Source organism: Pinus tabuliformis, chromosome 4_2 (assembly GCF_031772625.1).
Source record: "Pinus tabuliformis cultivar Carrire ecotype Pingquan chromosome 4_2, CPIR1, whole genome shotgun sequence".
Classification (NCBI taxonomy): Eukaryota; Viridiplantae; Streptophyta; class Pinopsida; order Pinales; family Pinaceae; genus Pinus; species Pinus tabuliformis.
Window position 1 is genome coordinate 178,681,504 of NC_142304.1, and position 13,332 is coordinate 178,694,835.

The window sequence follows — 13,332 nt, forward strand, 5'->3', positions numbered from 1 at the left end:
TTTTTTTTTGCAAAAAAAAGAGGTCAATATTTTAAAGTTGTGATTTACTATATATTTGTCTATCGTTAATTAATATTTCAATGAACATCAAATAATTGTCACTAAAAACACAATATTTTTTAACATTTAACAAAAAAAATACACATTTTGAGACTTTTTTGCTAAAAATGACATGTCAAATAAATTATTTTTATGGGAAAAAAAGATAACTAAAAAAGTTTTAAAAAATATCAGTTTTTATGAATTTTATATCAAAAATAATAATAATCACAATTTTTTTTCAAAAAATAATGTTTCACATAAAAATTAAAGTGAAAATTATATAATACACATACTAAACATATAACAACAATAATTGAATACTTATTCTTCTCATAAAATCTCAAAGTCAAAACATTACAAGTATAACTAACGAATAGTTCTCAAAAATGAGCTTGATTTGCAAGCATAACTTAAATTTAGTCAATAATATCATATAATTCATGTTCATCATCTTCTAATGTTTCATTATTGTCTTCTTCCATAATATTTTTTGCTTCAGTTTGGTCATTTTCCTCTTCTAATAGATCTTTGATGTTTGTAAATCTCCCAAAGTATCAATTTCCAATCATTTTATCTAACGGTGGTTGAAATTTTTTTGTTTTTTTTGCCACATGTGATTCATTAAAATCCTCTTTCCTCAAAACAACTTCTTGCATTGCATATGGAAGAAATTGAATAGCATTAGTTCTTTGATGAATAAAATTGCATTGAAGTGAGATTTCTTCAATGACAATGCAATTTCTTCATTTTTGTAGGCAACATGCTAGTGTTGTACCTAATCATCAAGTACAAAAGAAATAATTAAGTAAATTAGTATAAACACATCAAAAATAAAAAATAAAATGAAATATTGAAATTCAATTTTACATAATAAAACATACCTGAACCTCAAAATAAATCCAAAACCCAATCTCCTTTATTTGAACATAAATTTAAATTATAGTTAATCAATGTCTGTGATTTTTTATAAATGTTAAATATCTCTCATTTTTCTTCTATATCTTCATATGTTAGTTTTTTTACAACAGCATCATGAATGAGTATTTGGCTATGACTCTTTCCATCTACCTGATTCAGAAGAATATGCTTATAGATATCATCTTTTGTCCAACATTCAACATGAATGAACTCACAATAACTTGTATTTGGTTGATATTTGCAACCAATAAGATTTGACTTTTCATTGTAACATGAAATAATAAAAGTTCAATTAAGTTGTCCATAAATAAATAAAAAATTAACATTAATCAAACATAGAATTTCAATGTCTTACCATGTAAGTTGCATCCTTGAGTTTGTATTTCCCTTGAAGCTTGTTAATAACATTGCAAATTGTGTGTTTGAATTAAATGTCACAAATATCAAAAATGGTGATGTTGTGACTCATTGAAATATTGTAACCATTTTACTAAAAGTTTGATAAGTATAAGACTCACTACCATGTTCAATGTTTGGGAAATTGAAACAGTGAAAAATATCTGCAATAACTAGGGAATGGTCTCTTTTAGGTATGAGTTTTGCAATGTCTTCGCAATCACTTTGTATTATTTGATATTGGATACTCTGGAGATCATTCCAAATGAAATGATTAAGACTAGGATCAAGTTCAACATTCTTAAGATGTTTTCTTAACCCTTCCAACTTATTTTTTTCAATAAAAGTTTTGAAACTATTTGATACTCCATTTACATCCTTCTTCGACATCTTTAATGAAATAAAAAAATATATATGTATAAGCAATAAAATAAAAATAGTATACATATGAATAAAAATGATTGTATAAATCAATATACCTTTTTAAATGCAAGATAAAAATATTTTAGTGTTGATGTAGAATTTGAATCTGGGTAGTTGCGTACAACACTATCCCAACTATCTTCATTCAAAAATTTAACCATATGTTTTTGTATTTTCATATAAACCTTGTGACTGAATAAATAAAGTAAAAAATGTTAATATAATAATATGTATAACAAATACTACTAATATGATATATTTAAAATAAAATTATAATTCAAAAATAAGTAAAAAAAAAATCAACATACTTAATTTTGAAATTTCTCGCATATTTCGTCTAATGATAATTCACCTGACCACACCCTGGAAAGCTGCGTTAAGCCGCCAACCAGTCAAAATAAATCTATCTTCTCCTAGTTTCACCCACCCCGGAAAGCTTCCAACCAGTCAAATAAATAGATTCTATCCAGTATATTCACTCACCCCTACAAGCCGGAACACTCAATATATCCAGACAATCAAGAAAGCCCACTTCACACGAGATAATATTGATTTGAAAAGTTTCTCATCCTTCACTCCTTGCATTGTTCTCCAAGGTGTGATAGTCATATTGTCTGGAAGGTGTTTGATTTCAAGGCCTGATTTACTACTGGTACATATCAATGGTTTAGACTTTTTAACCTTCTGGTTTTTTATGGCAATGTTCTCCCACATGTTGAAAATCCCATTGATCAATTATCATATCTCTCCAATTCTAAATGCCAACTGGAATATGTTATCCACACCTCTTAATATATATGAATTTGCTTTGCCACATTTTGAATTGATATTTTCCTCAATTTGATAACTTATTTCCATACAACATTCATTTTGAAAGCTTATACTGACATTTGTCTTATCCCTACCACATTTTTTCTTCGAATTCAATATGAATAAATTTGACCCTTTGGATGAAATTCATAGACATCTTATATTCATTATTTGTATGATGATCTCATGCCAATAACTTTTCTTTTGTATTTGTTAAACCAACATAAATGATACATTTCACTGTTTCAAAATGTGGTTTACTGGGATATTCCATGATCAATTGTCTTCTAGCCTCTACATAATGGTTCCCCCCGAATACATAAGATTTTTATTCAAAACACCTTGACTTGTCAAATGTTTAGTTGTTGGGAACTTGAATTAGATCAACAAGAAGCAAATAATCAACCACATGTGCATATGGATTGTACTTTATCAATGTTTTCATTTTATGAACATGCGGGTGGTGTGGCTTTCTAATTTGATATTTAGAGTGTCCTTCATTTGGCTTATAGAATTGGTTGGCATTAAGTTGATATGATCGTCCTTAATTAAGCTTGTCTTCATCAACCGATTTCGAATGGCATTTTCTTTTGTTTTAATAATTCCATGCTCTAAATCAGCACCTAGTGTTATGATTTCCCTGCTACCTTTTGAGCTTTCACTATGATTTTCATTGTTTCCCGTGATTTTTTTTAGAATGACCAACTTTTGATTTATTCCTCCTATCAGTTATCATGTTTTCTTCTAGATAAGCAATCTCCTCATTATAACTAGAAGAGACATTCCTGGGCGTTTTTATTTTTGGTCTTTTATGGCTTTTCTCCTTTCCAACGGCAGTTCTAATCTCATTCTCAATAATGAAAACATACTCTTCAACTTCATTGAAGAGTATGAATTCGTTGTTGATCATCTATATGTACTCTTATAGCTTCATGAAGTATTGGTTTTTGCTTCTTTTCTCTATCTTCTTATGTCTCTGTATGGAAACAGCGAACCACATTCATAATATCTTGCTCTATAAAGTAAATTCCCCCCATCATAATTGAAATACCCTCAGCAAAATCCTATCAAACAAAATATAATATGTCTTAAGTTATAGAAAATATAATTATACTCACAATAATGCAAAACACATAAATATAAATAAGCAAATTTACATTGTTTTGTGCAATTTCGTTTACGATTTGTTCACACAACTTTGTAGAATATTCATATGTGCCATACTTCATCAATGCAAATGATATCTAATCTTATCACGTGATGCGGGCAATTATATGAATACATAAACATATTATGTATTCAGAGCCAAACATATGTCTCGTAATTTTCCCAGCATCTCATAACTTCTACCGTTGTAAATCATACTAGCATATAGATATATGTACACACCTTCGTTGTTTTCACTATCTTTAACATGCCATGTAAATTTTGTATAATTTATTTCTCGTGTCGTCTTCCATTCTTAAATAATCTTCATTTCATTTGAGGGGCCATTTGCTTGACTTTTACCATGTCTCTCAATTCGATTTCATTCAGCAATATTCTTTGAGGATCCAACTGCAACTTTAGATGATGTAATTGCTTCTCTTGTTCCAAAATATTCACAGAGACATTCTTTGATGTCATTTTCCTGCAAATATGTGTGTGTGTGTGTGTGTGTGCATGTGTGTGTGTGTGTTAATTAGAAAAAAACGCATATCTTAATTAAACAAAAAAAACCCATATATATATATATATATTATAATTTAATTTAAAAATAAATAAATAAAATCAAAATCAAAAACTCCAAATGTATTAAATAAAAATAAATAAATAGTAAGAAATATAACAATTAAAATAATTTTGTTAAAAAACAATTGAAATTTAACTTTAAACTTTTAAAATGAAAATTCACAAAAAAAACAATAAAAAAAAATTAGCCCTTGCCGAGGCCCGCTGCCTGTCGAGGGACTGTGGACTGCAGGTCGAATTGGACTTGGTCCGCCTGCCCAAGGCACGCAGCTCACCCTCTCCCAAGCTTGCAACCCAAGGGCCCTAGGAAGGTGTGCCAAGTCAAATCCTTGGAATCAGTCAGGCCCGCCCAAGCCTTGTGGGCCGCACGCAGCTCGCCCCCGCCTAGGGCTCATGGTCCGCACACATCTCACCCCCACACAGACCCAAGGCCAATGGGTAGCTAGACCGGGAGGGGGCGAGCTACGTGCATGCAACTTGACTCTTCCCTAGCCACCAACCACTCGATCCCCCTAAGCGGGCCAAGTCTGATTCCCAACATCAGACATGGCCTGCCCAGGGCCCGTGGGTCGCGAGCCTAGGTGAGGGAGAGTTGTGTGCGGCCCACAGGCATTGGGCAAGCCAAGTTTTATTCCCAAAATCTAACTTGGCCCAACCAGGGCCCGTGGTACGCTGGCCTAGGCAAGGTCAAGTTGCTTTCGTGTGATTTAACCCTGCCCAAGCCCGCGGCCTGGGGGCCTTGGGTGGGCCAAATCTTATTCCCATAATTGTAATTAGCCCACCCAGGTAGCCTGAGAGGCCAACAGCTAGGGCAGGTGAGGCTACCAAGTCTAACTCCCAGAATCGGACTTAGCCCACCTAGGGCCCGTGGGCCACAGTGTTAGACAAGGATGAGTTGCACACATGCAGCTCGCCTTCGCCTACAGGTCCCAAGTGGTCGTTGGCCAAGGCAAGAAATCCTACCTAGAATCGAACTTGGTTCACCCACGGCCCATGTGCCGCACGCAGCTCGCCCCCGCGTAGGCCCGCAACCCGCCCAAGGAGCCCGAATGGACGTTGCCCAAGGAGAGTGAGGCTACACAAAGGCCCGCCTACCCTGGACAAAAGCCACTTGGGCCCCTTGGGTGGGCAACCCAAGTTTTATCCCCGGAATCAGCCCCCCTCACCTAGTGGGGGGCGGGTAGGTCACGGGCGAGCCAGGCCCGAGCACAAAATTAAAAAAAAACAAATATTTAAAAAAAAAAATCTATTTCTTTTAATAAATGTAAAAAATATAATTTTTTTAATGAATAGGTTTTTTTGCATCCCAGAGGAACCTAGCATCCCACTTGACATGTAACTACTAGTAAACCTCTATAGGGGGTTTGTTCTAGGAGATCAAAAAATGCTCAAAAATGAAAGTGCTCGAAATCGCTCAAAACTAGCGCTAAATCATATTGTTTGTCATCTTATTTCCAACGTCACTTGAATCGCCTCAATCCGACATCGTATGAGAAAGTTATGATGTTCTAAAGTTTTTTCCAAACAGCGAAAATGTCGATCAATAGAGTTGACTGGGATGCTAACAGGGTAGTCTGTACGATGATGCCATCAGTTGGTTGTGTAGGGTATGATTTCAAATGGGCCAATCTTGTGTCAATATGTGGTAGGGTCGTATAAGCTATGTTGGCGAGATTTGATTGGTTGGTGTGTTTTGTTTGTGGCCAATCACAGGCCATCACGTGGCGCATGTCTGTTAGACAAAATTTTGCTTTCAGAAAGGATTTCTATCACATGTCTAAAATGGTGAAAGTTTTATATGAAGATAGGACAAAAAGGTTGCATGGAGAGAGTTCAAATCAACCAAAAGGTAATGGTTGTGATGGTAGAAATCCTCCACCTCCACCTCCACCTCCTTTTTCACCTCCACCATCTCCTCCATCCTCATCTCCATCTTCATCTCCTTCACATATTCCTCCAAGATCTCCAAAAGGACATGCTAAGTCTCCTTTTTTAAAGCTTGATGTCAATTTCGAATTACCTATGTACAATGCGGAAGTAAATGTTGAAAATTTGGATAATTGGGTTCATCAGGTTGATTTTTATTGCAGGATTCAAAGGATTAAGAATGATGTGACCTAGATCCAACTTGCTTCTCTTCGTTTGGAAAGTGCAGCTCTCATCTGGTGGGAGGGAAAAACTTAAGAGGACTTGAAGAAAAGTGGGAAAAATGTCTCTTCTTGGAATGATTTTGTAGCTACATTAAGAAAAAAAAATTATCCATTACCTTACATGCAAAAAGAAATTATGGATTGGAAAAATTTTAGAAAAGCTAAAATTCAGAGTGTTCAAAGTTACACACAAGAATTTAGAAGAAGATCTTTAATCTTAGGTGTAGATTCATATTCACAAGACACCCTCCTTAATTACATAGGTGGATTACATAGTTATTTGAGACATATAATTCTTATGTTTAATCCCACCAATCTAAATGAAGTATGTGTTCATGAATCTCATTTAGAAGCAATAGGGAAGAATGTTCCTCAAGAGACTAGCAAGAAGCCATTCAAATCTGGAGACAAAGGAAATGGGAAGTTTAAAGGCAAAGGAAAAAAGAATGTTATAGTCAAGAAAAAGGGAGAGAAATTCACATGCAAACATTGTTCAAAAGAAGGTCATGATGAAAACCATTGTTGGAAACTACATCTAGAAATGAGACCAAAGAAGTTCAACAAGGGGAAAGAAAACACTACTACAACAACTCAACAAGATCTAGGATTTTATTTAGGTGACGAGACCAAAATCACAGCCATGGTAATGAAAGGTAAAGATTCTATGGCAAACACTAGTTCTTCTAGTAAGCCTATTGAGTCTCAAAATGATTAAAAAAAATGAGCTTTTCCATATTAAGGTCATTACAAAACATACTAGAGTTGGTACCTTGTTTGATAGTGGATCCCAAGTTAACCTTATTTCTAAAGCAATTGTCAAGAAACTAAACTTAGAAACTATATGTCATCCTAAACCTTACCCTTTGGGTTGGGTATGTGAAAATGTCAAATTGCAAGTGACAAGAAAATGTAAACTTTTATTTTCCATCACTGCAAACTTTATTGATGAGGTAAAGTTGATTTTGTACCACTTTGACATATGTTGAATTATTTTAGGGAGTCCATAATTGTATGACCAAAAAGCTATATTATATCGTCATGAGAACAAATATCATCTTTTTAAATATGGAATTGAGTATATTGTTAGAGCACATCGCAAGAAGATGAACTTGTCTCTTGTAAGTGTTGGTTAAATGAAAAGGCTTGTAAATGCTAGTAAAGATTTTGTATTGTTGATGATCAAATCCAACGATAGTGTTGAATTTGAAGCTTTCTAAGGATGTGATTCAAAACTCAAGCATGATTTGGTTGAATTTGTTAACACATATAACAAGATGTTTTAGGAACTTGAAGGGTTGCCTTGTAAAAGAGATATACAACATGATATTCAATTACAGCTGGATGCACCTCTTCCAAACATTGGCATGTATAAAATGTCAGTTTTGGATAATGCATATATCAAGTAGAAAATTCAATAGTTTCTTGACAAAGGGATCACTATACCAAGTACATCCCCTTGTGTTTATACTATTGTCTTGGTTCCAAACAAGGATGGTACATGGCACATCTGTGTGGATTTTAGAGCTTTGAACAAAATCATAATAAAGAATCACTATCATCTTCCTCGTATTGATAATTTGTTGGACCAATTAAAGGATGTTTATTTCACTAAGTTAGATTTGAGAACTGGTTATCATCAGATCAGGGTTGTTGAAGGTAACATTTGGAACACTGCTTTCCAGACAAAACAAGGTATTTTTGAATGGTTAGTTATGCCATTTGAGTTTTGCAATGCACCTACAACACTCATGAGAGTTACGAATTATGTGTTGAAACCATTCCTTGATAATTTTTTCATAGTCTACTAAGATGATATTTTGATTTTCAGTGAGACTCGTGAAGAGCATGTAAAGCATGTGAAACAAGTTTTAGATGTCTTAAAGAAAGAGAAATTGTATTTGAATATGTCTAAGTGTGAATTTGGGAAAACCTATTTAGTGTATTTGGCTCATATTGTTGGGGAGTGGGGGGCGTGGAGGAGAGAGTTGAATGGAAGATTAATCCCTCAAAAGTTGAATTCATTGTGAATTGGCCTAATCCCACTAATGTAACAGAGGTTAGGAGCATTTTGGGAGCATCCAAATATTAGAGAAATTTTATTGTGAACTTCTCATCTATCGCAAATGACAAGTGTGAACTAAGCCTTTCAGTGGGGAGGCAAGCATCAAAAATCCTTCGATACATTGAAAGAGAAAATCATTACAACACCATTCCTTGCATTTCCATATCTTAAGCATCCATTTGAGATTCAAATTGATGCAAGTGATTATGCCATGGCAACAGTTTTGATGCAACATGGTAAGCCTACTTGTTATCATTTAGAAACCTTCACCAATGCAATAATTAACTATCCAAATTATGATAAAGTCTTGTATGCCTGCCTACAAAGCGTGAAGAAATGGAAGCCTTATTTTATGGGTAAGGAAATAATTATTTATATTGACCATCAACTTTTGCAATATTTACAATCACAAACCAAGCTATAACAAGTTAGACACTTCAGGTGGATGGGATTTCTACAACGATTCCATTTGGAAATCAAGTGCAAGAAAGGTACATACAGCAAAGTTGTTGATACGTTTCCAAGGCCTATTGTTAATGTGTTTTTCATTCTTAAGCATAACTCAATTATGCAAGAAAGTCATATTGAACAGTATGCTCAAGATGATGATTTTAAAGATGTTTATGCAACTTGGATTCAAGGCAATCATGTTGAAGAATTCGATTATCATGTTCATAACAAGTTGTTGTATCACCTTGGCAAGTTATATGTTCCACAAGGTGAAAGAGTCAACATCATAAGGGAAGCTCATACTTTTCTTATTGTTGGTCACTTTGGTGTAGGCAAAACAATTGCACAATTACAGATGTATTGTTATTGGCCTCGCATGAATGAAAGTGTTTCATGATATGTAAGAGGATGTTCTATGTGTGATATTAGCAAACCTAGCAATAGTAAATTGGGTTTGTATACTCCACTTCCTATTCATTCTCGTCCTTAGGAAAGCATTTCCATGGATTTTATAGGAGGACTACCAATGCCAAAGACAGGTCATGATTATCTTTATGTTGTTGTGGATCATTTCAACGAAATGTGTGTGTTGATGTCATGTAAGAAACATGTTATAGTTGAACAAACCGCAAAGATGTTCTTCCAAAATGTATGTGTACAATTTGGATTGCCCACTCCTATTATTTTTTATCGATATTCTCAATTTTTCGGGAAATTTTGGTTAAGTTTATGGGAACTCATGGACACCAAGTTAAAGAAGAGCACAACATTTCATCCATAAACCGATGGTCAAACAGAAGTAGTGAACAGAATAGTAGTACATCTCCTTCGTGGATACTGCAGTAAGCATCCTAAACTTTGGGATGACCATTCACATTACATCTAGCATGTCTATAGTAGAGCCAAGCATTCTTCGACTCAGACATCTCCATTCGAAGCATGTTTGGGATATTTACCGAAATTTCCCTTAAATTTTATCTTTGGGAAATATGTTGTGGTGGATGGACATAGTGATATAAACAAAGCCAAGTGTTTCATTGAACAGATTCAGTTGGTGCATCAGATGGTACAAGAACAGTTGGAGAAGAGTCAAGCCAAGTACAAGGCGAGACATGACAAGCGTCGTGTTGACCATATCCAGTGGGAGATCAAGTTTGGTTATTTATCAGCAAGGAAAGACTTCAAGGTCAAGGTAAAAAGCTTAAGCCAATCAAACATGGTCCTTTTAAAATCTTAGAGAAGATTGGTAATAATGTTTTTTGATTAGATTTTCCACCATACATGCAAATTTATGTTGTCATGAATGTGGAAAACTTGAGATTATATGAGCCTCCTATGATTGAATATCAAGGAGAGAATGTTCAAATTCCATCCATATAAGACTTTTCTCCTGAATAATTAGAAGAATTGCGGCAAAATATTATTTTTTATAAGAGGATAAGAACTTCACACACAGGCAACGTGGAGTATCTTCATGTGGGGCTCAAAGGAACTAATCCAAGTAAATTTAGGTGGATTAAGATTGGAAAAGTGAGGGAGTTGTACCCTCACTTGTTCACTGAAATAAGACTTTTGGTGATCCAAAATCTTCCATTGGGGAGGAATGATCCAAGGGATCAGAAAAATGTTCAAATATTTAAGAGCTTGAAATCGCTCGAAACTAGCACCAAAACATAGTGCTTGTCATCATGTTTCCAACGCCGCTTGAATCGCCTCAATCCGATGTCGTATGAGAAAGTTATGATGTTCTGAATTTTTTTCCAAATAGCTAAAAAGTCAAACAACAGAGTTGATTGGGATACTGACTGAGCAGTCTGTACGATGATGTCATCGGCGAACTATGCAAGGTATGATGTCAAAAGGACCAATATCGTGATGACATGTGGCAAGGTCATACAAGCAGGGTTGGCGATATTTGATTAGTTTGTGTTTTTTGTTTGTGGCCAATCGTAGGCCACCACATGGCCGAATGGAAGGTCGCCATGTGGCACATACATGTTCGCCAAAATATTGCAATAGGGAAAAGGGCCTCAGTGGGGTTCGACCCCTAGACCTCCGGCAAGCTAACACAACGCATTACCAGCGCACTATCGAAAAGGTTCTTAACATAATATGGTGGGTGTTTTTATTTGAAAACGAGTAATGGTGTGTTGGGGGAAGAGGAGTCGAGTGGTTAGCCCTAGCTCCTAGTCTTATATGCCACCACACGACCAGTGCGGAGGAGCGGAAGGTGGAGGAGCGGGGACTAGGCCCTGACCCCAGTTCTATGTGACGCCCACAAGACCACCGACAAGAGGCTACAGTGGAGGAGGTGGGCGGATAAGCTCTGACCCCCAGCCACCAACCAACCCTGTAACCAACGATTGGAGCAGCAGAGCTAATGCTCAGCCCCCGACCATATGGGCCATACGACCACTCGTTGGGGCTGAAAATTTGGCACTTAAGGGGTTATTGGAAAAATTCAAGAGGTGACATTTTGCATCTTTTTTGGTAGGAATCTCGCTGGTGCTGGGTGAATTTGTCACTTGGTAGTCAGCGGAAAGGAAAAATATGTAGAATGGTTAGCCAATTTTTGCAGAATTGTAGAACATATAGCAGCGCTTGGTTCGAGGAAGCATATCTTGCTCATTTTTTAGTCTTTTGAGCTCATGAAGAGCCTAAATTAAGGGTTTTTGAGCATTTTGAATCCATTGGCGACACTATTTATTTGAGCACTATAACTAATGTAATTTCATATTTGAGCATATAATTGAAGAGGCCCAACATTGGAAGTTGGACCCGGAGACGTAGCCCAGGAGGGGTGAACTCTGTTATCAAATTGTAGTGTTGTTTTGTTGTTTATGATTCATTTTTCTCTGTTTTCTTTCTGCAAAGAGTTGGGGCAAAGTGATTGCTTGTTATTTAATTTGTCAACTTGGGGGTTTCGTAAACTTGTGAAGCATGCATGTACTGTATATGTGCTAAAAATTGTCTTTCAATTTAGATCAATCTAACTACAAAATAACGAAAACCAATTCATCTAATCTATCAAATCATATAATGAAAATGAAATTCAACTAGCCTGTGAAATAAAAAACAACTAATGTATACTTAATTACTCTAGCATTCAATTATGAAGTGTTACCTTCTTGAGATGATGTGTAAGCAACTATTTATACTTTAACTTCTAATGTCCTAGAAAATCAAGTAAAGTGTACAGAAAATAACTCAGTGATGGCATGTATTAAATATTCAACCATTAAAATCTTGAAATATGATTAAATCAATTTCTTAAAATGATCTCTAGGAATATCAGTTAATGCAATTAAATGAGGATGCTAAAAGCAAATATAAAAGCACGAAAAAGTAAAACTCAATGATTGCATAGGTTGAACATTCAATCACCCAATTTGAAGTCACCTTCTTGACCTGATCTTTTATTCAATTATTCTATGAATTGATAGTTTGATCAAAGAAAGTAAATAACAAAACATGGAAAAACATAAATTGATAGTTTGATCTAAGATAGTTATTTAGTTTCCTTTCATGTTAACATACTTGTTTATGACTTCAATTTAAAAAAGAGTAATTTTTCGCTTTAGGACCATAAATATTCTGAAGAGGTTACTACCAAAAGAAACAGTGTTAAGATGGGATTATGTTGAACCCAGTTGTACGTAGATCTAGAAGACTTTTGAAACCTAAAATGGTGGGCATGCATGTTGACTCAAATGGGGCACTAGTTGATGAAAGAGAAGAATATGGGTCATCTTCATCTGCATCTAGTGATTCATCTGAAAATGTTGTAGATTTTGATGGTGTGCTAGAATATATGAGTGCTTTTGAATAATTGTCTAAGTCATTTTATGTAAATGATGTTTGTATGGTAACTTGAAATAAATATTTAAACTTCCATATGATTTTACATGAAGTTATGAGTCATTTTTATGTTTGTTGAATTATATGTTTTAATTATGATGAGTTCATTTGTTTAGAATATCCACAATGCAAAAGTAACTTAAAGAAATAAATTATGTTTCATTCAATTTACAAGTATTGATGCTTTGACTAAAATTTAATATATATATATATTAGAAATTAATGTTGAATTTTTAAATTATACAGTGACGTTGCGATGATATTATTTATTGTTATCATTTGATATACCATAGTTAAAAAAATTGTTGCAATTTTAATGTCTTATTAAAAGGGATACTTCATTTTGATGGTTGATTTTTATGTTTTTGTTGCAATATGATAAGTTGTCTTAAACTAAAATTTGAAAAGAGTTATATTTTTCACCTTTAAAATTAAAACTACTCTTTGAATAATAACCATTTCATTTAAGTGTTCATTTTTAAGGTTTTTTTA

At 34.5% G+C, this 13,332-nt stretch overlaps 1 protein-coding gene across 1 annotated transcript in view; it reads right to left on the reverse strand.

Annotated features, from left to right (window-relative positions):
• Window positions 1-335: 335 nt before the first annotated feature.
• LOC149168746 (E3 ubiquitin-protein ligase UPL5-like) overlaps window positions 336-13,332 on the reverse strand; it is a 161,348-nt gene continuing 148,351 nt past the window's right edge. The window contains exon 4 of the mRNA XM_089428411.1: window positions 336-817. The gene's annotated coding sequence lies outside the window, so the exon portion shown is untranslated. The remainder of the gene's footprint in view (window positions 818-13,332) is intronic.